Below are 27949 nucleotides of genomic sequence, written 5' to 3' on the forward strand. Positions count from 1 at the left end.
ACATCCTGTTACTTTTTAGCTTCTGTGCCTGCTCACCTGTGCTTATATTGGTGAAATAAATGGCATAAGCATTTCTAAACAAACATCTGCTTTTTAAGCTTGCAATACCTAATTAAATAACTAACATTTTTGACGGCTGAGGGATGCAGTGACAGATCCACCACTCCCCCCTTTGCACAAGGAATGCCAGAAAGCTCTCACAAGACACGGGAGCTGATGCTCCTGCTGAAGGTTCACAGACTCACTTCTGCTGTCCTTTTAACCCCACAAATTCACTCCAGGTTTTAGTGCCCTTAACAACCATCCAGATACCGAAACATTAAGAAAGAGAAGATTGACAACAAATCACCAACTTTACCTAAGGAGCGAAAGGTAATACAGGCAGCCTGTGATCTGGTGCTTTGGACCAGCAAAGCTCAGAGCCAGGAGTGAGTAGGAGGAAGCCAAGTCACTGGTGAAGGTCAAAGCATTCAAATGCAGCCACAATGGGCATGTGAGCTCAGCAGGGCTGCACCAACAGTTTGGCTGTAATTAATGGAGAAAACAGCTTCTTGCACAGATTGCAGAAAGAAATGGGTGGAAGAAGTAGCTAGAAAGTATGCAGTTCTGAAGGGTTTAAGAAGTAATCTTGTCAGCTATATCACATACCAAACAGTTCAGAAGTTTTAGGGAACATATAAAACTACCTAAAGTGATGAGCTCAGGCTGGTTGGGGTCTATGATGGCCTTAAGTGAGCCAATTCCTGCTAAAAAACATATGGCCCTGTTCGTAAACATTAGTCATTTCAGTGAAATATCATGTTCATGTGATCATAAGATTTCCACAGCAGATCTGCATTCTTCCTAAGCAGCACTGAGCAAATGGAGAAGAGCTTCAATCTGTCACCAGGCACTCAAAAACACATACCTAAACACAAGGAGCTGCTAAAAACACCAATTCCAAGCCCAATAAATTGCAGAGAAGAGGAAATCCATTTCATAAAGCATTTCAAGAGGTTAAGCAGGAGCAAAAACAACCATTGAAGATTTTCAACAGATTGGTCTCAAAAAACTTGGGTTGGGTTGCATTGAGTTAAGCAAAACATTTCATTATAAAGTGGTGGGGTGAAAGACACTTTGAAAACTGAAGTAAAATAGAACTTTGATGAATAATCACTCAAAAATAAAAATGCTGAATTTGTCTTTATCTCAATTCTGTCCACTGGGAGGGTGGAACTGGATGATCTTTAAGGTCCCTTCCAAACTAAGCCATTGTATGTTTCGTTGATCTACTGACTTTCTTTGCAAGATTGCTAAAGACATTTGATTTGTTCATAAAAGCTACACTCTGATAGAAATGCATTTTCTGCAAGGAAAAGCTTGCACTCCTATTTCCACTGGCTGGTTCTGCTGAAAGATCCCACTGGTGGCTCAAGTGCCACTGCAGTGCACCCATGGGGAGCCCTGTGGCATTAACAAGGCTCTGCCAGCAGCACCAGGCTGCAGGAAGAAGGTGATTAAGCAAAGGTTGATGGCTATCGGCTAAGAAAACATAAAACTGACAAAGCAACAACCCTTTGGGAAGGAAACAGCAAAAAAGACACCATTATAACTGCAAGGAAGAGCCTGAAGGCAATGTTTCAACAGCTCATCGAAATTAACACGCAATTTCCAATTTACAAGCTTTTCCTTTGTTTTTGCATTAGAAGCATTCCCAAGGTGCAACTGGTTTCATACAATAATTACCTTGAGAGGTGCTGTATTAAATTCATCATTTCTTCCCATTTTGCCCATGTTTGTAACAGGAAGCATCAGATGAATGTCACAAAATTGGTGCTGACTGCACCTCTTTTCCTGGTGAGCATATTTCTTTTCTCACCTTAACAGCTCTCCCCAAGCCGGGAACGCTGCCTGGTTTCTTTTTCCATACCTCTCTGCAAGAGCTTACAGGCTTCATATATAAATTACAATTCCCCTTTATTAATCTAATTGATCGTTTGGTTCCAAATGCATATGCAAGATCTTTTGAAACCTTTTAGACCCCTGTGGTTCAATATCAATCTCAAAATATTAAAAGCATCTTGTGGAAAATTAGAAAGCAGATGAGACACTTTGGGACTGGAGAAGCTGTAGAAACTTTTAAAGCAGCACTGACACAATTATTGAATGCTGTCATTGCTCAAAAGGGCTTTTTGTTTTATTGGTTCTTTTGTAATTGTTTTGTACTTTTACTCTGCCAGGAATTCAACTTAAATGAGAAACAACATTAAAATGAAACCAAATGAAGTCATACACTTTGGAGACTTTAATTTTTTCATGCCCATTTTCCATGCCTAGATTCAGCACTGCCTGAACTTCCTGGAGTGCTGTTGTCATCTAAGAACAAAATATTTTGGAAGCACAAGCTCTCGTTCTCAAATGATGGAAAAGCCTTAGAAAAATACAAAGAAAGTATAAAATAGCAAACATAGCTCACACTAGCATGGATTGCTTTTCTAATTTCTGTTGGATTACATCCCCTAGATCTGGAGCATATAGGGGAAGGAGCACGTGTTGCCATGACTCTATGGCTCCTTGGGAAGCTGCCCTTGCTGGGATAAAGAAGGCTGCATTTGGCACCATACAGCATGCAGAGACAGGACTGCAGGTGGCATGATTGTTCCAACTGAATTAGAGCAACAAGCAATGTTATTGGCATTCCGTGCAACTGTTTTCTCATGAAAAGTAAAGGAAAACGTTCCTCTGCTTCCACTCACTTTTTTTTTTCTGCTGTTATCAAAGTACATACAAAGGCAGGAAGCAACCTGAACACAATCAAAACAATCATGATGCTAACTCTTACAGAAGAAAGCAAAAATAAAACTGGATCATATCAATATGGTCGTTGAGTTTCAAACACCTTCATAGCATCAAGTACATTGATTAGGAAATGCCATAAAGCAATGTTGAGATTAAATTAATACACAGCAGCTTTGAGCATCGGAGTATTTTGAGAAACAGGAGTTAACAGCATAACTGGTTCAATTTCAAACTTCTAGCAAACATTTAGAGTCAAGAGTATATACATATAAATAAAATTTGAGCTGGTGACTTCCAGTGGAATTAGGAATCTTTCACCATTCTTCAACATTCAACAACACAAAATACAACACAGAAGGTGAATTATTAGGAATTAAAATAACTTCATAAAAGCAACGTTATTGCTAAAATTCTCTGCTTAAAGCTTTGCACAGTGAGCTAGTTGGTGAAAAAACTGCCATGTGAATATCAGCAAGAATTCTAAAGCATTAATGATCAGAAATTAAAATTTTTTAAAGTTCTTACATCTTTTAAATGTTTATTACTTCTATATGGGCCTTTCTGACTGCTCCCAAAATGAGCTGAGTTTAAAAGGGAAGAACATTGGGCAGAGGACCTCAGTGAGTCCAAGGGAAAGGGGTAGTAAAAAAGGAAAATACAGTGAGTATATGGGCACTGGCAAAGAGGGAAAAGGGGGGCATGTGTGTAAAATGGAAGGAAAAAGAAAAAAAATATAGAACTTACAGAAGAGTGTTTCAGAAGAATAAACAGCTCAGAAAGTAAAGTAAATCCTGCAGGACTTGGCATCATTTACATGAACTGTTCTCTTTAATCTCTTCATTACTTCTTGTCTTAGAGAAAGTCACATAATTCAATATGTTTTATACTTCACTTCTGTGTGTAAATAACTAACTAACACTAAGCACATCCTCCATCTCCAGCCACCCCAAAAAAATTCCAAGAAACCTCTCATTCTTCATCCCCAGCTATAAAACTTCCCCAGTCAAGAGTGGGGATGTATATATATAGATACATAGATATACATGCATATTTATATATATAAAAGAAGTAGGAATATTCACCAGCAAATGAGAAAGAAGACAGAGTGCAGGCATCAGCTGAAAATGATGGTCATGGTTACACGAAGGCCACAGCTGTCTGCCTTTGCCTAACTTATAGTTAGCCTTAGAAGAGGAAAAGGCTACCTGACAACACAATCCTAATTCAGCAGGGGGACGAGCAACCACGAAGGAATATCATCTGTCTGCCATGACCACAGAGAAAAAGAAATCAGACTATTTTTACATAGGGAGTAGCATAAAAGACACTGCACATCTTTGCAGGCTGGCTTTTATCACTCTAATTTTACCAGTCCTATTTAAGTTCAATAAAGAGCTAATGGATAAAAAAATATACATACATTTTTTAAAAAATCAGCATGACCTTTCACCTCCTATCACCACACTACTTATCTGTCTGTTCACAACACCTTTCTTCCCCACACCTGAGACTGTGACCCCTACTCATTTCACACAGAATCACACAGAATTGTAGGGGTTGGAAGGGACCTCCAGAGATCATCGAGTCCAACCCCCCAGCTAACCTGGCCCATCAGGTTATAGTAAAACTCCACCCTGTTAACTGCCTATTGCCCTACTCAGTCAACTCTGAATTGGTTCAGTCATCTGCTAGCCCATTAATACAATATACCTAACACATTCTACATTTCTGTGTGGAACTCCCAGCCCAGGAAAGCTTGCTAAGATTCTGCTATCTTCCCAGTACACAGGTCAGCAATAGCAATGATGAAACAGTGATGATAGCTCCCTTTTATACCTGCTTGTAAGGATGTTGGATAAGAGCACAACTGGATAATAAAATAAACTTTCCCAATAAATTATGACTCAGTGTCACTTTGGAGCAAACCACAGCATCATTCACCCATAAATCAATAACGAAGATGGTAGATGGATGTAATTTACCCACTAACGAGTGTAAAAAAGCCAGGAGCTGCTTCTAAATAAGATTTTTCTCACCTGCCACCTGAAAAGCTGAGGAATGGACAAGGCTCACCTACTGTTTCATGGCCATCTTCTAGGATCAAAGCATTATCTGCAAATTTGGATATCCACCTTGTTATCATTAACTCCAGTCAATTACAGTCAGAAAGGAATCATATTCTTCTACTTGTTCATACACATCAACATTAAGATCTAGGCAAAGGTCATAATGCTCCAATATCCAAAATCCAGTTAATTGATTCCCTCTGGGTATCAAATCCCTCCAGCACTGGAGTTATTGCTCCATCAATCATAATGCTGTTTATACCAAAGTATTAGAAGGGTGTCCAAAACACTGAAATCTCTTTCTACTTCTATCTTCAGTTTCTCCTCCAGCCATTTCTGAGAACACCAATTTTCTTGATAACACATTTAAAATTCAATTGCCCTCAAAGGATTTGATTGTGTCTATAAATCTGAGCCTGGCCTCTGATGAGATCCACCAAATGGTCCAAATTACTCCAAAACCCTGCCACGTTATTTTCATCTGTACTCTAAAAAAATTGAAGGATCATCTTTATCATCTGTTTTGGTTATTTTGTGTCCTAGAATCACAACTCACATCAACTTTTCCTAAGTGATTAAGCTTTCCTTTAGCGACATACGACATGGCTACATTTTTATCTCACTTCCAAGTATAAAAATAGCCATATTTTTCCTTTCATTCCTCTCCTACCAGATGAAAACCTTGGCCCTACAGAGGGACTCTGCTCTAGCCAGGGACACTTGAGTTACATTGGGCAAAGCTGTGACAATGAGAACAAAAAAAAAATCAGAAAAGGCAGTATCCAGCTCATATTGAAAGGGGAGATACCACAAGATATTTGTAAGCCTTTAATGGAGTCCAGTGGCAAGATTGGTAGGTTGAATGGTAAAACATGGTAACAATGGTAAGTAAGTCACAGCAGCTGAGCAAAGCAAAATGTCTTAGAGGCAACCCTTTTTTGATTGACAGTTTGTTCAGAGGTATGCAGTCCATAGATAGGATGGGCAGTGTGGCTAACTTCTTCTTTTTCTGTTACCCCTTTACTCTAAAATATTTCTGCATCTACTTATAAAAAATACTGAAAAATAGTTCACTTTAAAAAACAACAGATTATTAAGGAAAAAACGCAACCATGTAATTTTGCAGCTAAAACATTCTCCAGTCACCTGGTATAAAGCATTCACTGAACTTTCTTTGACTAATTAGAGAAGCTCTTCAAGCTGGTGATGGAGCTTTCCTCCCGTGAGCCCAGGAACACTGACAATAAATAATAATAATTGCACGGCGAATTCAACTTCAGTTTTTTTTTATTGCTGAGGAACACAAACAACAAATAATGCCTGTACATCTATCAAAGAAGCAGCAACCCAAGTTCAATGAACCATCCTAACTGTGTGCATTTATTTAAAATAAAAATGGCATGCAAATGCATATGCAAATTAGGGGTGGCCCTCAAGCTCCTGGAGAGTTGCCAGAAAGCCCTCAGTGTTGCAAAGTTGAGCATCCTATCTGCCATATGGTAAGACCTATCAATCTCGGAAGGGAAGAGATACCAGCTCTTCATGCAGATGGCACCCAGCAGAGTACCTGTACAAAGTTTGGGGATGTAACGATGAAAAAAAGAAGTATTTCCAACGTTATGAAAAGCATTCAGCTTTCTAATCACAGCTTAACCATTAATGCTACAATAAAATGATGCAGAAAGTAGCACTATAATATAACTAACGCTTATATAAAAGTCTTCTAGGAGGATTTATTAGCCAATGATGGAAAAATTTACATAGATCTTTCTTTGTTAGTTGTTTCAGTTTAAGAGAGGTTGTGGATGCCTCACCCCTGGAGGTGTTCAAAGCCAGGTTGGATAGGGCCCTGGACAGCCTGGTCTGGTGTTAGATATGGAGGTTGGTCGCCCTGCATGTGGCAGGGGGGTTGGAGCCTTCATAATTCTTGAGATCCCTCCTAACCCTGGCCATTCTATGATTCTATGATATGCCTCCCTGGGATGGAATAGGCACACCTACAAGAATAGATTAGTTAAGATCAGGATGGTGCTCCTGACTTCCCCAGTTGTCCCCACTCATTTCGTCATGATTGGCATTAGTAGCATCAAAGCTCAAATTACACAAACTGGGTTTCTTTTGAATAAAATTAAACCAGAAGAGGCACCCCTGGAAGAGACACATCCAGGCTGTGCTCATTGCTAAATTCACAGGCCTGTCCTGGCCCAGGTCCTGAGCAAAAATTTCTGATACATTTATAGGTTTCAGCTTCACAGCTTCACTGTACATATGGGTTCCCATTGCCTCACACTGTGATTAATGTATATGTACCCAGGAGAAACGCACAGCCCAGAAGAACATGAAGAACTCGCATCGCTGCAACAGGCATATGGATGTTGCAAAATACATCAGCTTTTCTTGATAGTTTTGGGGTTCTCACTTCTCTGAGAAAGAATTTGGAGAAATGATTTTCTCTTTTGATATTGAGCAGTCACGCCATAGAAACTTCCCGTTCCTACTTGCATACCATCAGCACAGTGTACATCTGAAAAAACATATTTATATATCTCAGAATGTGAAGTGCTGCGTAATTAAGAGTTTAGATAGGGAATTTGTGACGGAGGAACAGGGTTTGGGAGTTCTGTCATCTGTTCCGTACCCCACTCGCGCAATTCCGCGAGGAAGCTGCACGCATGTGGCACAGCACTGCCTCTATTTATAAAGTGGTGAGAACATCACTGCTCTGCTGCAAAGCCCACTCAGCCAAGTTGTGTGAGTCTTTCATAACGAAGAACTCATTTGCGAGATACGGACCCTCCATCTGTTTATGCGTTGCTGTCCGTGGTCCTACTTGAGCTGTGAGTGCTGGGGTGCATGGGAGCTTCATTCTCTGTGGGATGGCATGTGGGACTCATAGGAGCTGAGGGTGCCTGGTAAGATCAGGTACCCAATGTGGAAAAATGGTTAACACCACATTGATAATGTGGCTGAGCTTGATGCATTGCCAAACACGATGTATAGTTTTTGTGTAGCGTTGCTTGTAATCAACACACTGTGGTATAATTAAGGGACTGGTTTAGTTTAGATGTAAGAAATGAACTCTCATTCTCAAGTGCCAAATTGGACAAGGGTTTGTGGTGTGGTTTTCATTTTGTTTTGTTCTTTTTCTAGCTAAAGAAAGAGAATTACTAATTTTTTTCCATTGTATATTGTGCGGCTCCTAAAGTGAAAAGAAATCTGGCAAACACAGTGTAACGCATGCCTCACGATTAGTACAGGTCTGCTGGTAACATGAAATCAGTTCAGACAATGGACAAAAATAAATCATTAGTAGGTACACCAGATTTGAGATGGAAAAGGCATTAATGGCTCTTAAATGAGGTATACTGCATAGAAGATTATATTTTGAATGGTGTTAAAATTGCTCTGGGAGTGAATATTCTAACGAATGTTATTATTTGTGTACTCAAACTGGTGAGATGAGGTTGAAATACTGAAGAGAGTTTATGAAGAGTACAAATAAATTCTTGACGAGTTTCATTTTTTTCCTTTTACATTCCAAAAAGAGGGTAAACTACGTGCATGGTAGCACTGCAGCTATATTTATTTCTCACTATTATTCAAGGAAATTTTCTTAAACACTTTTTCATAAAAACATACAGTAAAAGCACATGAGTGAAAACGAAGCTCAGACATTTGCAAGCTGTGAAATCAAATTGCCATTCTTTTGCCCATTCCTTGATGTTAGCAAACACTGTGCTTTGGCCACCAGTTGCAAACCATACATCAGTCTGAAACGGCTTCCGAGGCAAATATTCATGAAGTGCTAAAAGTCTGGCCCAGATCTATGTGTGCATTATAGGCAATGCATTATAAATGGTGTGGAGCTGCTGCAAGGAGCATGGAGGCACCCTAGGGAAACAGGGAAGTGCAGCTGCAGCCGGCAGGTCAGACTGCTGTTGCATTGCTCTGCAGCTGGAGACAGCCTGGCTTTGCCTCTTTCCAGAAGCCCCCTCAATCCCAGACAATCTTCTAGCACACTTCCAAGTCACCCTGTAAATATTTGGTGAAAGTTTACATATGGTTAAATCTTAGCCCCAGACTCACGAGTACAAGCTGGTTCAGTTCTGGCTTAAAGCCTTCATAGAAGCAACACGTCTTCCTGAAATATGCTTTCTAGTAGGTTCCCATGACCACCACCCAAGGGACACAGCCTCAGCCTCCAACTCTTGCCACTTGCCTGTTTAATTCTTGGCTCTTCCCTTCTACAGGGACTTTAACACACATTTTGCTCCATCCTGCAAAATCTGCCACAGAAGATGCCTTGCTATTTACTGACTTTTTACACAGGTAGATAGCGACAGGACAAAGGGGAATGGATTTAAACTGAAAGTGGGGAGATTTAGGTTAGATGTTAGGAAAAAAATTCTTCACACACAGGGTAGTGAGGGACTGGCACAGACTGCCCAGAGAGGTTGTGGATGCCCCCTCCATGGAGGTGTTCAAGGCCAGGCTGGAGGGACTCCTTGGTAGCCTGGTCTAGTGGTTGGCAACCCTGCCCATGGCAGGAGAGCTGGAACTAGATAATCTTTAAGGTGTTTTCCAACCCAAATCATTCTATGATTCTAAGATTATCACTCACTCCTTATCAGCTCATCAGACCTCCTCTTTCTGCTGCATTTATCTGCTTTTGTCACTACTACCTTTTCAGTCAATAAATTATTTCTAAAATGAGATGCTGTATGTCTCAGCTTTGGTACTGTGTCATTCTTGAAGGCAAGCTGGCAGACTGTCAGGCTGTTTTCAGTAACTTATACCACATTCAAAGTTAAAACAGGACCATTTATCCATGTTTGTACTTCTGGGATCATGATTTGTAGAAACAATTCATTCCAGCAATGGAACTTTTTGTTATCATTTTCAGAGGAACACTTGGCAAGATGGGGCCATTTAAAAACAAAACAAAACCAAAACAAAACAAAAGAAAAAAGAAAAAAAGAAAAGAAAAAAAAGAGAGAGAGAGACCACTGCTGAGCTTTTTCAATTTTCACATCTCTAGGTTATCAACTGCTATAACTAATGCTGCCCCGGTACGCTGGTGAAATAGATCTTTCCCTTTATAATTCCTTTCAGATAAGCTTCTATTTTGCCACGAACTCCCTCACACACACCAGTACAAGTGAAACAGACACATGAAACTCTCATGCAGCTCAGATCCTTTCAGAATACAAATGATAGGGCTGTGATTTTGGATCAGGGTAGGACTGAGGTACCATTGGATGGATTGTCCCTGCACAAGGGCAGCCCTGCAATACTTCACCAGGTGGTGAAGCATCATCGAGGTCCATTGAATGGGTAAAATTCATCTCAAAACACACCCTATAAAATAACTCAGAATTCTAACTTGCTTGCAAAGAGGTTCCTTTCAACTGCTAAAGGAATACCAGCTAAATGTGTTTTATTTTTTCCCCTAGAGTAGATGTGGATGAAGATTTTGCCTAATTACCAGTACATTTTGATCACATGCAAAAAAATCTGTGAATAGATCTAATAAGAAATTCAGATCTCATCACATAAAAGGAGCACAAGGAGATTCTCCGATATTTATTTGGAATCAGACATGTTTGAGAAATGACATGTTTGGCATTGACACGTTCAGAGCTGAATTTCGTTGTTTTTACTTTTTAAGTAAAATTGGAAAATAAATTTCAGAAAGTGTTCAGAAAGTAAGAACGTTAAATAATTCAAAAGTAACCAGAACATTTCACCTCAGCCAATTAAATCAGGTGAAATTAGTTTTTAATAAACTCAAATTATTAGCGATTTCTCTTAATATTTTTTTTTTTAATTTTCTTTTTCTGCCAAGAAGTTCCTTTCAATTCTCATTCAGCTTGGCCTTTTCCAAATTTCTCTTAATTAAGGTGTCCTCAATTGGGAATGAAATATATATATATGTACATAAATTATTTGCCAAGCTCAATCCTAGACTAATGAGCTTATAAGTAAATTACAGTAAAACCCCGTACTGTCTCCTCTTCTTTCAGCCACGCTTCACAGTTTTCTCCTAAACATTCATTTGCAATACCCTTACTATGCATTCAATGTCTGTTGAACTGCAAAGTTCTATTCTTGCTTAAAATCTTCTGGAGTTTCGGTAGTACAACTGTCTGGTGATCTGAGAAGATGGAGTACAAAATTCCTGCTGGGGATGTTAACTCTCCCTTGATGCAATCTTTGCCACGATATGCTGAGCCAATTGTAACTTGCATAGAGGGCTCCTCGTCATGGAAATTTTAACACTGATAGTAAGGGGACCTAATTTCTATAGTGTTTTTACGCCACTGATTCTCTTCAGTTATATTTCCCTGAAATTTAATGCAATCAACAAAAATGGAAAACTTCATTTCAGTAATACATAGTATCCTAGAATTCTTTATATAAACATCAGAAGATATAGGATAATTTCTAATATATCCCACTGGCTGGCACAGAGTTCATTGATTGCTGATATATGACACATTTTTTTGTGTCATTTTTATCCAATTTTCAATCCACTAACCCAAACTTCCCATTTATTATGTGGCTCATATCTTAGCATGAACCTCTTCTAGGAAATCCTGTCAAAGAATGTCTGAATGTGCAAGTACTGGATGCCTGTTGCCTCATTTTGTCTATTCTGGCATAAATAATGATAAAGGATTATAGTACAGCTGTCAGGCATGAGGACTTTCCTCCCCAGTTAAACTTCATTTCTCTAATCAGGCAGTATTTGTCTCTGTGTACCTTTCATTTGTTTTCTTAAAATATTATTCAAGACATTCTCCATGGTTTATGCCAGGAGATACGTTCTTCTTCCATGTGTCCCTGGCCCATTTTTAAATAATGCTTTTCTATTAGATTTTGACAATCTTCAAGGTTCTGAAATTTCTAATACAGAGCCTCCAATTTCCCTTCTTAGATGTATTTTGTCTCCTCCTGATGTCCTATCATTTTTTAGAAAGCCTCTAATCTTTTAATAGCCAATTTGGGTGATATCTGCATGCTTCTTAATTCCTCATTTTCAGGCTCTTAAATCGAGTGTTGGATTTATTTAAAGGAAGCAGACAGGTGTACAGAAATTTTCTCAGAAAATTCTGTTTTGTTTGGTTTCTCCACTTTATTACGTCTGAGAGTGCTTTGGGTTTTTAATAACTCAACAATTGAAGTCAAACATAAAATACATGGAAGACACTTTGTAGAATATTTTTAGTTTAAATTTAATCTTGTGTTCCAAAACCCTATTTATGGTATTATCGTGATGCCCACGAACCTTCCTGGAGTAAGAACTCTGCCAACATTCCCATTCAAAGCCAGTGCTGTGGTTGTAACTTAGCTGTGAAAACCAGCCTGAGGCTAAAACAAGGCATTGAAAGTTTTCTCCAAGGACTGTTTGTTTGGGACTTTTTTAATGGTTTGCATTAAAAGGAATGAGGCTTTTTTTAGTACATCTTTAATTTGAAAAAAAAAAAAAAAAAAAAAAGAGAACAACAAAATAAAAACAGACTTCATAATGAACTTATGTAGACCATTAGTCTATAATGTGGACCAGACTTCATACGTGTGCAAGTATGTATGTGTATCCTTATAAACAATTAACTGTAATGCAAAATTATTAAAAACAAAAAACTAGCAAGACTATTTCTTTTTTTTCTTTTCTTTTCTTTCTTTTTTTTTTTTTTTTTTTTTTTTTTTCTCTCCAAATAACAGTTTCAAAATGAGGATAGATTAAAAACAACAAAAAAGAAAGAAAGCCTACACACATTAGACAGAAAATCCTAAGTCGGCAAGTCTTGCAGAAGGTCCAAAGCATCCTACAAGATGCAGCCAAAAGTTGTCTGCTGCTCTGTGCTCATGGTTTTGTCCCTTTCTGGCACCCAGTTCTCACCTATGGCATGCAAAGGGCTGAAAATATCTGAGCTTTAATCAAGCCACCAGTAACATCAGAATGCTGGTGCCTGAGCCACAAACCAACAATCACCAATCCATCTCATAGAGAGTTTTAACAACTGTGTGCAGATGGCACCATTGCACGTTCCATCTTTATTACCATGAGTTGAAGTCCCAAGTCTTTACAGGCTGTATCCTTTAAAAGGGACACAGTCTGAACATGTGGTTGTATGGAAGTTGTACATGCAAATTCCAAATCATGTTCCAAAGGAAAACCCCATCCAGCTGGCCCCACAGATGTCTCAAGGCAAGACGTTGGTTTCCACCCCACTAAAATGAACCTCTTCACTTTCAGATACCAATGGCAAGCAGAGAGTCGTAGACCTGAGTGCGCATCACTTTGTGGTATGAATAACTCCTCAATAAAATCACTGCTAATTTGTTCAATAGATACTAAGTTTTAATAGATACATCTGCATTATAACAGAGAGGTGACTGAACACAGGAATACGGAGGAGCATCACTTTCATGATCTCCCCTAACTTTCAAAAGGCAATGGTACTGAGTATTTAGCAGATCAGGCCTCAGGAAGACTGTCACCACCCAACCCCTATCTGCATGGTCCCAAATGTCAGGGCAACTCCTAAGAAAGCGCATAGCTGAGCTCGAACCTTGACCCCAGTATATCTGTGACAGAATCTGACTCCTGAGACTGGCTCCTAAAGTCTCATTTCTGATCTTTCCTCTGCTAAATAAAGCACTTTTATTAGGTGAAGGGGTTTGTTTTACAAGCAGGTTACGTGCATTCCCAGCCACCTGGGAAACATAGGTCACAGCCCTTCGTATAATAAATCACTATCAGAATTCTGAACACATGGGACGTTTTGCCCCATGCTGTGTTTTATACAGAAAGACCTGAGCAGTCTTTGCATCTGGGTCTGAAGTGCCTTTAGGTTTCTGAGGATATTTATAACTGCTGTTTCAATCCTTCCCTGATACACAGCACTCACTTGGTCTGCTTGGGCAACACTGAGATTGGCTTCCTAGCTGTTTGAAGTACATAGATTTATGAAGGAGAGCACTTCACATTAGCATAAAGAGGAAAAGCAGATAAACAAACTTTGGCACAGCATTAAGAATACTGAAATTGGTAGTAATAACACTGCTCTTCATTTAAATCTGAATGGCACAGATAGATAAAAACAGATTTGAAAAGAGATCAAGGCTTAACATCATTAATCTAAGTTTGGCTCGAAGGTAATTTTGTCAAAACCACCTAACAATCCTCAAGTCCCAGAGAAAGTCGGTCATTTGAAAATGCTGCCTTTAAAATACCAGCTATGGAATCTTAAAGATTCCAAATAGACACAGCTGCCACTTGCTGGATGAACTCGGCCAAATATTATCTTGCTATGCCACAGGTTGCTCATCTTTGAATAAGGATTATACTGCAGAAATACAGACAGACAGAAAGGCTTGTCTGCACTCATTACACATGTCAAATCAATTTATAACTGCAAAAGGAAAGCTTCTGTTTTTATTCTTTTACCTGCACAATTAGGGATTGTCATCTTAATGACATTTAGTCTCTTCAGACATTTGTAAAATGTACTGAATTCTATCATTTTGTTGCCACCTGCTCCAGGATTAGCTACAACATGTTTCTGCTTTAAGAAGAAATACATCATGCAGTGTCATATCACCTTCAGGGAAATTCTACTGTCACTTAAAGGCAAGAAAAGCTACCACCTTCCCAAAGACAGCCAGCAAGGGTCTGCAGAGGTCACTGGTGTCCACCAAGTTACCCACCCCAATAATGTAATTCCACACACTGGAAAGCCTAAATAGTTGAAAGTAAATCTATTGTTGCTGCAACACTGGAATGTGTTGTTAATAGGTATGACGAAGTAGTAATATCATACCAGCGTTTTTTGTATTTCCACTTCAAACAGTAAATCTGACTGAATTTACCTAATACTTCAATAATCCAATTATAACACTTTACTAGCAGAAATCATCAGCACATAAGCCTCAGAGGCTGTTAAATTAGGACTGTGTCGAGCTGCTCACCCAAGATGCATTTCAAACTCTGATGAACAAGTTCCTCCAAATTCATCGGGCTCAGCTTATGCCACCACAGTGGGTATGAGGAATGAGCAAAAACCACCTCAGATACACAGTGAGAAACCCAGCCCATCAAAAGCAGTGATGATAGGCACAAGACATGACACCGAGCAACATGACAAAAGCTCACCATTTTCAAATCACATTAAAACATAACGAACCACTCAGTTTTTAGCTTGGCAGAAATTGTGCATTTTGGTGTCAAGCTTGCATGCTGTAGATTTATTGACTAAAGTCCATTTATACTGAATACTGGATGTTCTAAACACAAATAGCCAATGTTTTCCAATAGTGGAGGATTTAGTGCCCGTAAGTGTAATTTCATTTATCTTTTCACAGTCATATCACTTCCCTTTACTCCACTCCACCATAAATCTGCACTCAGTGACTGCGTTTCTTGCATACCCAACTCCTTTCTCTCCCTGCACGTAGTATTTATTTAACGGATCAAGGGAACTATCCTTCAAACAAAATGGGATATTCTATTCACAGTTAGAACATTAATATGTCAGTAAAGGTTTTTTTTTTTTTTCTTTTACCTTCAAAGGAAAAAATAAATTGTGAAGACTTAAATACACACAGGCTTGTTAATGAGCAATAATGTTGTGAAAAAAAAATGACACGACTTGGTCAATTCCTAAAATTTAAACAAATAATTTTGGTCCATATTTAGTAATTATAGCAGTAATTATGATATCCCATACTCTTCTGAATACAAGTGCTGATGAAACTTACCTTGTTACTCCAGGTAAACTTAGCAAACTGTAATGCACCATTAGAAAGCCTTGGGTCATAGTTGCTCCCCAGTCCTATAAAGCAAAACAAAATCACAGATTAAATAATATTCCCAGATACTCAGTGCAGATCTGAATTTCCTCAAAGCATCAGATGTTCCAGCCTATAATTGAGCTGGGTCTACCTTGCGTTTTTTTCAGTGAAATGTATGGTTAAATATCAACTGCAATTAATACTGAGAGTAAAAGACAGCTTATTTCTGTGAATTCTGCTGACATTTTGTGTGTGGAATATTTCTCTTTACTAATTAAACACAGTGAACTATTTTCTGACGGTTAATGCATTTCACCAAATTTCCAATTTAAAATGAGTTAACTACAGCATATTTATTTGTAGTTCTATTACACTCTAAGCCAGAGATGGGACAGAAGAGGTAGACTGCACAAGAAGAAACACAGATTGTAACTTCTCCATGTTTGGCAGTTGTCTGTGGAAAATCCAATCCTGCCATGAACACACAAACCAACCCCACTTTTGTATTGCATTACTTGAAAAATAATTGCAACATTTTCACATCCCCTAAAATTTGCTACACGTCCATAAAAATTATCCATATGTGTCTCCAAATGAATGAATTACTTTTCACTGTATTGCAAATACAGATAAAAGAAGTCTACACAGAACGTTAAAAATTGCTTTTAATAGATGCTTTTCCATATGCATATTAAGGAATTATTTCACTTGGGGATGATTGGGAAACTAAATTTATATGAAAAACAGTTAAAATATGAATTTTGGCTGGTGCTTCTCTCTGCACAAGAGACTGGTTGCGTGTTTCCATAGGTGAGGTTGTGGAGGGCAAGATAGCTGTGCTGGCTGTGCTGGCATAGGGTACAGCACAGCTCACAGAGCAGAGCTGCTCCAAAGCTCAAATCCAGTTCCTGAGATACTCCAAAGGAAAACTTACACTTATGGCTTGTTTGCAACCCATAACATTTTTTTAAAATATTCTTGGGACTTTCTAGCATAATGGCATGAGGAACCTCAGATATTAGCAAGGTCTGTCAACTCTTCACAGAATGGCTTGGGTTGAAAGGGACCTCAAAGATGATCAAGCTCCAAGCCCATGCCACCATGCAGGGTCACCAACCTCCACACTTAATACTAGACCAGGCTGCCCAGGGTCTCACCCAACCTGGCCTTGAACACCTCTTTATTCCTTGTTTGTACAGACAACATATAAATACATATATATTAAATATCCCTTTCCAGTAGGATTTCTAAGTATGTAAAATATGAAGAAAAAAAAAAAAAAAAGGAAAAGCAAGCATGAAACTGGAATATGTCCTTAAAGACAATTGGAACAAAATCAAATCTGCAGATTCCCCATAGAACATTTATTTAAACATACTCCTCTAGTTACCACTGCAGGACCCTTTCCCTCTCATGCTTTTACTATGTTAATTTGCTAAAGAGGACACCAAACCAGTACATGAATAACTGTGTCTGGGAGGGAGCCTGGCTTCCATCAGCCTGTCATGCCAAGGCCACAGGTCTCAGGGACTGCTCACCCACACAGGGCAGGGAAATGCTGGCCAGGGGAGCAGAGAGACATTAGGAGCCCTGGAGTTTAGATCCTGAGTATTTGAGGACAGCTGGAAAAGATTTAGACAGCGTTTTGATTGTTATCCAAGCAAGGGGTGCCAGCAAAAAATAAACAAATAAATAAACATAGTTTTCTCCACATATTTTCCTTGACAAAAGCTGATTCTCGAGTTGTGGATGTTTTTAATAGTTAAAAAGGAAAAGCTAACTTTGAAAAGATATGCAAGGAGTGTTTGGAATGGAAGGACTGATGCTTCGTAAAAACACAAGGGAGAAAGTAATGCAAAATCACAGCAGAGCTGAGACTGCTCCAAGGCTGAACAAAACTCCTCCTCCTCCCCCCCCCCTTGTCCTGGGACTCCCAATAAGCCTGGAATATTGAGGAAATTTCTCCGAGGCCAGGAGGAAACACAAGGAGGGTGAATACTACCCTGATGCTTCAGATAGATTTGAGAACACACAGCACAACAAGGTCTGAGGTGAAAATATTGTAGTACTGAAACATACGGGCATAGAAACACACATGTTGTAACATGCAACTTGTGTCAGGGAAAAGCACAGTCTTCAGAAGAAGGTACGAGATATTAAGTGGATTGTTCTCCTTGGCAAGTCATTTTACCCAGACTTTCAGAGTACACTGAGAAGAAATAGGACAAGCAGCATCATTACTTTGGGGATTTTCTTCCAAAGAGCCAATGGACAGTACAAGAGTAAAGAAAGAAATTATGGACATTATTAAACCCACACTGTTTCATCTCTACATTTCACCGTGACAGCAACTCTTCTTGCAGGATGCTCTGTGAGCAGATCCTGACATCACTATGTATATTTATGAATTTATCCAGAGACTATTTTCTTTAATGGTGTGTTTGCAAAGTGCCAACTGTGGCTGAAGTCTGTTTGGTTGGGACCTTCAGGAAATTTTTCAGTATGAGAAACACAAACAAGAAGCTAATAGCAATTTATCATGTCTGAAATCCATCCTGTAATCGCTCTGCGGTGCAGCCCTGCCTTTTATGTGGTTTGTTAAATGTCTCACATACTGTGTGGGTGTTGCATAAGTAATAAATAATAATAACTAATATTTGTAATGCTCTTGTAACAGCAGCTCAACCACTAGCATGCTGACTAATACAGTCTCATTGGCTCCCTATACTGTCTGCAGTCTATGTGCATTTACCTTTCTCCTACACAAGGAAGCTAATAACCAGAGAGTAATGTAGGAGAGGCACAGCCACAACAAGATAATAATGAAAATAATATTAATAATGTCAACAGTATCTTCCTAAGAACTTGTTCATTTTATGATAGGACACATGTGCATTTGCACAGGCATCAAGTTCCTCTGCTCCTTCCAAAACCATACCCCATTTGACAAGGAGTCAATTGTATGTTTCAATTTAGGAGTGAAGGAGCCAGCCAACAGATAGGCATACAGCACAGAATCATAGAATCAATCATAGAACGGCTTAGGTTGGAAAAAAAACAAGTGGTAGTACAGTTGCCCATAAGCTGTTGGGGCTCATACTTGATCCTGAGTGCACAAATCTGCTCTTCCCAGTTGGAAGGAGCCTCTTGGCACCTCCTAGGCTGCCCCAGCTGAACACTGAAACAGAGGCTGCCCTGGGGTCAGATTTTCTGCATGTGGACTCCAATGAAAAACAGACAGAGGGGAAAAGCAAGGAGGAAGTTGAGGTGCAACAGGGAATTATTCATACATGTACAGGCATGTAGAGAAGTCCAGAGATTCTCTATTTTTCTAGTGGTCAACGTTTCTGACCATCACAAAAGGGGAGCTGAGGTGCAGGGGTTCACCTCCAATTCTTGCCTCACTGATAGGTCCTAAAGGATCTATCAAGATGCTCTAAACACAATGCCTTACAGTGACGATCTTTGTGAGACTGGGAATGAAACACAAACCATGATCTGATTTGACACTTCTCTTTATCACGAGTGGAACCAGGCCCCAGACTTTTAATACTAATGGTTTGGGACACTGGAAATCCACATGTGAGGCTTGGCTCTCTCTCTGCTGTTTACATGGTAAAGTGACATTCTGATTCAGTCTCATCAAATTCATGATTTCAGAAGTTCCTTTAAACATGTCTGCAACATCACACTAACTATACAATACCTCTGTGTCAATACATGTCAGTTGCTTTGGGTTATTTTTTTCCTGTTAGAAAGAAGGTCAAAACAGCAATGCAAATGTATTAGGGGAAAAAAAATGAATTCAAGTAATGTTACTTGTTCCTGGACTCAAGATGCCAGTCCATTTTTAAATCACACAGCTGAGTATTCAATTCACAAATACAATGAGGGTACTTTCAAATTTTAGCTGTCATATTCTGTTATGTTGCCTGATGTTAAGTTGCATTGTGCTAGCAGTGAGCGGGATAGGACTGAACATAATTCACCACATTATAAACAGCGTAACATAACTTGACAACTGAAATTTAAAAGGAGGAAATTCTTAACCATAGGATCACATTGCATATTCCCATACATTTATAAACTGAAATCCCAGCATAAAAGCTGATAAAAGCTGGTACCTATTGCCAAGAAATAAACGCAGTCTCATTTTTGTGGCATGCAGATAATTTGGGGTAGCTGTATTGTATCTCTATTTCCTGACTGCGTGGCTGCCTCCTTCCTTCTGTGCTTTGTAGAGGGACACCTGGTGATGGGCTCAGCTGAAAACTTCCTTCACACCTGAGTCTCAGAGCAACACTGACTGTATTATGGAAGCTGTTTTGTTTGCTCTCCTGGACTAAAATAAAGAATGAAGTCACACATTTCTTCAACATGAATATGCTAAGAGCCATAAATCTGCTCCCTGGCACTACTGTAGAACAAACCATAGTAAATGTTTAAAAATGTGCTCCTAAAATAAGCCCTGGCTGAGCTCTGATGTCACTTTATTTAATTCACATTGGCATTGCATACACAGCTCAGTTTACCAGAGAGGATTCATTCTTTTCTGAAGCATAATTACATTATCAGATATTCAGTAGAGGCCATAAACCACAAAATGGAAATTAGACCGTCAATGGCCATTTTATACTACGGGGATTATTGTATTTTAACATTTGTGTTGTCAACACTGTGCTGGCAATCTAGCATGTGGACCCCAATTTTCAACATCACTCCAACCTGAATAAAATCTACATACACGAACAACAAATTGAACAATCAATAACAATATTTTAAGCTATATCAGCTTCTGACTGACAGCGAACAAAGCAGTAGCACCAAGGCAAATAAATCAGGAAGCACTTTTTTCTTTTCTAGTCTTACCCCTTTTGGGTCGAGGGAAACTTATTTTGGTGCATCATTTCCTGATCTTCAGTATAGAAAAAAGTGAGCTACATCTTTCTCTTTATTGCCCACTCAGATTTGTAAATGGAATTTATTGCACGCAATGCCCTCTTATAGATTAAATTAATGTTATTGTAAAGAGGTTTAATGCTCAAAGATATTTATGACTCATGCTGAGAAAGAAGCTGTACTCAGTTATGATGATTAATATAATTTTCCCTAGTTCTCACAGATGAAATTGCTCTATGTGCATATTTTGAGTACAAAACAGATAACCATAATTCTAAAGAAAGGCAGCCATGATTGTGTTACTGATACATCATTTGGAATTAGGAAGTTGCTTGTGGCGTGCATGAAATGTTTTTGTTGGATTTGGTTTCTGCTTGATAGGCAAGGGAACAAGCAACATCCACACGATTGCAACCTGTGTTTGTGTTTGGATCTTAGCATAACAAAACTTGGTGCTTACAGACATTTAGCTTTTATAGCCAACCACTAATAAGACAGATTGTGATTTAAAACTTATATCCCCTGTCCAGAATGAAAGCTGAATGAGATAGGATTTGACAACTTATATTGAAAAATTAAGATTTACTAACTCCTCCGACACACGGACTTGCAAATGGAGCAATCTCTTCACTGTGGCAGTTAAAGCCTCAAAATGGATCACAAATGTCTGGTTAGAAGAACTCTCCAACAGTTTTGCAAGATCCGTGAAGATTAAACTAAGCATCTCAATTCCTCACCTTTGGTGGGTCAGCACTCACTAATAGATTACAAATGTTCATGTCCCATTCTGCCTATTGTAGACTTAACTTTTACTATAATTCAGATTTTTGTTTTGTTTTGTTTGTTTTGTTTTGTTATTATGTGGGAATAGCAAACTAAGGTCTGTAAGAAAAGGGGAAGGGGTGACACACTGGAACAGCTTGCCCAAGAAGGTTCTGGATGCCCCCATCTCTGGAGGCATTCAAGGCCAGGATGGATGTGGCTCTGGGCAGCGTGGTCTGCTGGTTGGTGACCCTGCACATAGAAGGGGTTTGGAACTGGATGAACACTGTGGTACTTTTCAACCCAGGCCATTCTATGATTCAAAGATAAAAACTAATAGAGTAGCAACTGGAAAAAAAATAATAATCCTGTTACCAAAATATGCTTATTCCTGGTACTTTTCCTTCCTCTTGAATTTCTTTATACTCTACCTAAGAAGCAGGTAAAGTTGCTAATCTAGATAAATCAATGTGATATGAGTTGAACAAATTTTACAATGTAAATTTGAATGACAGGCTGTGCACTGAAGACCATAAGTGTCATAAATATGAGGCACTCAACATCATCCCTGCCATAAACAAGGGCTGCCAACCCTGTGCCAAAGAAATCTGAATCTGGTCTGAAAGTGAAGTGATGACTTAAAGGGAGTCACAGCATCCATGCCTGCTATCAGTGGGATTGATATGTCTTATAAAACAGCAAGTCAACAAAAGTGCCCAAAAAAGTTTATCCCATTTTTCCTTACATTTTCATCATGGTGAAATTGAGAGAAGCCTTTTGAAGAAAGGTCCTGAATGTCCCACTGAGGTTGGACCTCAAGGTTACCAGTTACCTTAATGACCTTCTTCAGGCTTTGCCACAGGGAAGAATTAAGTGTACATTAACATTTACTGTGCTGAACATTAATTCAGAAGGCAGTGAATAGATGGTGAGCCGAATCTAAGTTAACGACTAATAGCATTTTTTTGTTAATTGATATTTAAGATTATTTTTATAACCAGCTTTGGAATAAATGCTTCTCAAAGGAAATACCAATATATTTCTTTCTCACTTCCTCCTATTGCTGGCCTTATATTTTAATTTCCAGAGCCCTTTTGAAAACCAAATGCTATAAGTTAATTGGTTTAATCTGGTTGTGGGAGTTATCTATTTTTACCTGCAGTTACATATGAAACAGTTTTATACGAAACACTGATTGCCCATTAATTGGGGGGATATCTCCCTTCATACATTTTGCAATAGTTCAGGCTCCTGAAATACAGTAACTCTGACAAGCTCAAGGAATTCTTAAATATATTTTAAAAGTTTTTCATGTTATTTCAAACCGCTTGGCATCTGAAGCCAATATAAAGTGCAGAAAAAAAAGAGTGAAAAAGCATCTAAGTGGAATAGCAGTGTTTCTGTATTAATGAATGTAAGTCAATTGCAGATAGTTAAAATAGTTGAAGAAAAGAATACACAGTTCTTATAATGATTCTCCATTGATTCTCTAGAAGCAATCTGGTGTGCATTTGAGATGCTCATGCTTATTCTTTGCTACAAAAGAAAGAGTCAATTTGTTTAGGGTACAGATACTAATAATGAAAAATGATCTATTCGAAGTAATGCAGACATGAATTTTAAATAACAAGTAGCATCTAGAGCTTCAGAAGTCCAGAAAATCCTCAACTCACAAATCATTTGTGCCTGAGGACTGCCTATGAAAGCATAGAAATCATCAAATGGAACTACAGTTCTGAAAAGAATAACTGTAATAATATCACAATTAATTGCATTTTCTTTAGCAAATATAAACAATTTGTTTGCCCAGGTTACTACTGAGAACCATACAATGTACCTACGCAGCTATCATGCTTCAGGACAAATCTCTATCACAATGGGATTTCCAACAATTCACTAACATATATAGATTCCATCCTTGGAAATAATTACTTGCAAGATTTACAAAAGTAACGTACTATCGCCACGAATTTTGAAAAAGTGGAACATTGTGGAAATGGTTAAATTTCTCCTTGGATACCATATCCATTCTCAAATCCATGTTACCTAAAACCAAAGCTATTTTGCTACCATACCATTTGCAGTCTCCAGCGCCAAGTCCAAATCCCCTTCAATTGTAAAATACCAATCCACCACTCAGGATTTTGCTCACACTGGCAGATACTACGTGTTTGCAAAGGCTAAGAAGGGAATTCATTGATCTATTTATTTTAAAGGCTACATTTAAGTTGGATAGAATTTCTCCAAAAGGAAAATATCTGAAAACTTTACGCAGTGTACATTCTTTCACACTAAGCTACAACTTGATAGCTATAGAAATCCATGCAGCATAAAACACAATGAGATCTATCCATTGAGCCCACCATTTTTCTCAAAACTTGCTACAGAAGGTGCTAATCCAAAATTTTCCTGAAAATCTTCTTCCACTGAACAATTTATTCCAGTTTCTATCTTTCTCCCTCTTCACGATGGCTCTTGTCATCTATCATTATAAGTGAACAACACAAAGGCTTGAAGACATACCCTCTGGTTAAAACAACAACAAAAAAAATATCCCACAGCTTTCAAGTGGGAACTGGATTAATCATACATAATAATTACACAAAGTGATAACACTTATTATAAGATCACATAAACACCGTTAAACGAACAGTGGCAGTAACCTTTAGGAAGGAAAAATAAAGCCAGAAAAAAATAATACAAATCAAAGTTTCTATTGGTAAGACTTTCTGGGCAAGGCTTTGCTGAAACCCCTAATGAAACTAATATGCAACATTTCAAAGCAAATGACAGTCACACTTGATTTACATGTTCCATGTCTTCAAAACACACTAATGAAAAACACATACAAAATACGGGTGGGGAAAAATCACTGCTCTCCAATGTCTCATCCTTCAGCTGTCCTCAGCAACTTAAAAACCTCTTTTCTAAGCTTGTTTTCTAGATCGTCAATGTAATTATGCAACCATTCATATTCTCTGTATTAGCAATTCTTTGTTGAGCTTCACACAGCTCTAAACCAAGTCTTTCAAAGATAGATTCTTTTATTGCATTAGTTGTGGCTTCAAACATATCAGCCTTCTTCCCTGCAATTGCTTCATTTTTCTGAAGAAACTCAGCTCTGCTGAAAGTTTTGATCTCACATTATCACACATTTTTATAGTTTCCACTAAGTATCTGAGGAAGTAAGTTTCCAAGAAATTCTTCATGGACATCTATACATTTTTAAGCATGAGCAAATCCTGGGGAGTTCTGATATCAAGGGAAAGAGTTCTTACCCCAGGTCACTGGATGAACAGAAGACTGTAAGATACTTTCATGGTCTCAGAACATGTCCCCATGCAGGACTTTTGAAAAAGAGGGATAACGCAGCCCTGAGGAAGTTGGAACATAAGCAGTTTTCTATATAAATAGGTAGATAGACAGAAACATCTTGAATATTTTGAATATGGAAATGTATTTAACAAAGAAAATAATGTAGTAAACAAGCATTAGGGGAAACAGATTTAGGTCGTGGCAGTGACTACATGAAAATCTGGGATATGTTAAAGTAAGAGCAAAATAATGAAGGAGGAGACAAAATTTTGCATCTCTTGATGAGCATAGGTTTTATGCAGCCAAAGAAATGGTTAGGGAAGATGGCTCTAATGGCAGAATTTCACCTGGACAGGAGTAAGGAAAAGGTACAGTTTAAGGGAGATGATCCCTGCCTCCTGCAGAATTCCTTCAGCCCTCCTCACAATGTTTCTTCAACATCAAAATAGTTTCCAATGATTTCTTTCTTCTTTTCTTTTTTTTCCTTTTCTTATTTAGGGGAGCCAACCCTTCGAAAGGATAGATAATAGCAGGACAAGGGGAAATGGTTTTAAGTTGAAAGAGGAAAGATTTAGATTGGATATCAGGGGGAAGTTCTTTAAAGAGACAGTGGTGAGGTGCTGGAACAGGCTGCCCAGAAGTGGATTCTCCATCCCTGGAAGTGTTCAAGGCCAGGTTGGGTGGGGCCCTGGGCAGCCTGGTCTGGTATTAAATGTGGAGGTTGGTGGCTCTGTCTGTGGTGGGAAGGGAGAGGGGGGAGTTGGAAATTCATGATCCTTGCGGTCCCTTCCAACCCGGGCCATTCTGTCATTCCACAATTCTTCGTCACCTATAGGATTCTTTACTTTAAAGGGGACAAAAGGAAGGATAAATGGGAGCAATTGAACATGGCCTTCATGTGGATGAAGCTTCCTAGTAACAGAAGCAACAAGGGATCACTGGACCGTCAGTGGCCTAAGCAACAACACTCGCTCAGAAAAACTCGAGTCGTATAGTGGAAAATAAATAGAAAAACTGCTAAGGTGCTGTCAATGAGCAGCAGCAGAGCTTTCATTTGGGCAGAAGAGGGTTCTGCAGAGAAAAAACAGCTTTTTTATCCTGAATATGCAGTGCTTCTTGAACATGGAGAGAGAAAGTGGAGACTGGGAATGAATCTGAACCGGAGACACGCAATGCCTGTTGTCAAAGCAAGAAGTGGGATGGATGTCTGCAAAAAGTGAGATCTGAGCTGATGACAGAGCCTCTGACAAGAGAGGTAGCAAAGAAATCACAGAAATATTCCGAAAAATCTCTAGCTTGCACAAATTCACAGGAAAGATCAACTGTCCATTGGCAAAAGTATATGTAATTATAGCACTAAAATGAAGTGGTTTTAATCTTCACAGTAATTAACAACATGTACAGCAGCTACTATAAGAAAATAATTGCTAACATAAGAAAGGAACAGCTTGTTCACTTAATTTTTTTTCCCTCTCGAATAACATTTTGCTATTTGCCTGTTGCCCAAAAAATTGTTTGGGATCATTAAATATATAAGGGGATCAGATATCTATATTTTACCTTTATGTCAAATATTTACATGTCATACGTAGGACCTCACCAAGGAGTTGTTGTGATTAGTTGCCAAGAAGCATCAAGAATCAAATACAGTTGTTAATGTTTAAGGGTTTTCCTGTTTATTTCTACAAACATACAGGATAAACACTGTCAGCCCAAAGTAAACTATAGAGTACACTTCTTTTTTTTTTTTTTTTTTTCCAAAACTAATACCCTATAAAAGCCTAGAACAGTTGAAAATTACATTTAAACCAATTCATTCTGGTGACTAGTACCATGTGTGAAGACTCAAAGAAGTTTCACAACCGAGAGACTCTGCTAACCAGTTAAAATTATCATTAAAAAGTTACCCTTGGTTTTGACCTAAGATGATGAAGATCATCCCAAAACACGTCAAGAAAAGTTGTCAACATTTGGGTCTGATCAACGTAAGCAAAACAGATACAAGACATATTTTTAAGAAACAAAACCTTCAGCTTATAATAAATGGAGAAGAGAGGAGAGGGGAGAGGAAGGGAGGAGAGGAAACAACACGTATACAGTATCATAAAATCTAAGCCATCACACCAGGGATTAAATTTTGAGTGACATTCAAAAGATTTTCATTAAAGCATCCATTTGTTTCAGTCATTTGAGAACTATTTAGTCACTTAACTCTCCCAGCTGAATTTTTTTTGAATGCCAATTGACAGAGGAAATTCATTCCAACTAAAGATAAATCCCTACTTTCTCTGCCAAGAGTTTTCCTGCCATAGACAATTATTGGTCTAGAGGGGACTTTTTCCTTCTTCTGGAAATTTAGCTCCTTCTAAGAAACCTATGTAAAATTAAGTACTTCATTAAACTGACAATCTGGGAAGTTTACCTTTGTGCTTTGTTTCTCCTAAAGCAAAGTTAAAGAACATATGAAAAGGAGGAAACATTCATATATAGAACTCCATAAATAATGTTTTTTGTATTCAGTAGCTAGAATTGTAAAATGGGAGAAAAGAATAAAGGAAAAAATAGTATATGTCAAAGGAACCCCCTCTTATCTTTTTTTATTATTATTATTATTATCTTCTTGGGAAAGAAATATTTAAAACAAGCAGTTATTCCAAAGCAGATCATGCCCAATTATTTTCAAAATTAATCAACTACATGCATGCTTACATTATTTATTTTTAAATTTTCCACAACAGACCTTTTTCTAAACATAAATGGTCTTTGAAAGCTCTGGATGTACATTTCCATTTGAGAGGCAACTGTTCCGTGGGAGCTCATGGCATCCAACATCACGTTTTTAGAGGAAAAAGCTCTGAGCTTATTAAGGCTTTCCAAATGAGATGTATAAAGCAAATCTGTTGACTTGTGGTCATCAAGGATTGGAACACTCTTTCCTCGTATCAAGTAAGAGCATTAAAGCAATGTCACCTATTAGAATATGCTCTAGGAAAACTGAATTTTTCTTATATAAAGAAATCTATTATTTATTCTCTACTATATTCCCTGCCTGTGAGTTGCTATCTACTAACTATTGAGGACAGTTACCCACTGAAGCACTGAATTTGTGCATGTTTGTCTTCTGTGCTCTGCTTTGCTGTGCTTTATCTGACCAAAACATTCTAAAATATCAGGGATTTTCCTCTGAGAAGCAGAGCAAAGTGAAGAAGTTCATAATTTTTATCACTTACAATGCAAGTGACAACGTATGGATACTGGAGTAAAAGGACTGCACACTGAGTCTAAATGAGACAGCATTTGCTTAGTTGGAAAGCTGACAGAGAATGGCCTCA

Source organism: Centrocercus urophasianus, unplaced genomic scaffold (genome assembly GCF_019232065.1).
Source record: "Centrocercus urophasianus isolate 14NV4802_14NV808 unplaced genomic scaffold, USGS_Curo_1.0 seq_28, whole genome shotgun sequence".
Lineage (NCBI taxonomy): Eukaryota > Metazoa > Chordata > Aves > Galliformes > Phasianidae > Centrocercus > Centrocercus urophasianus.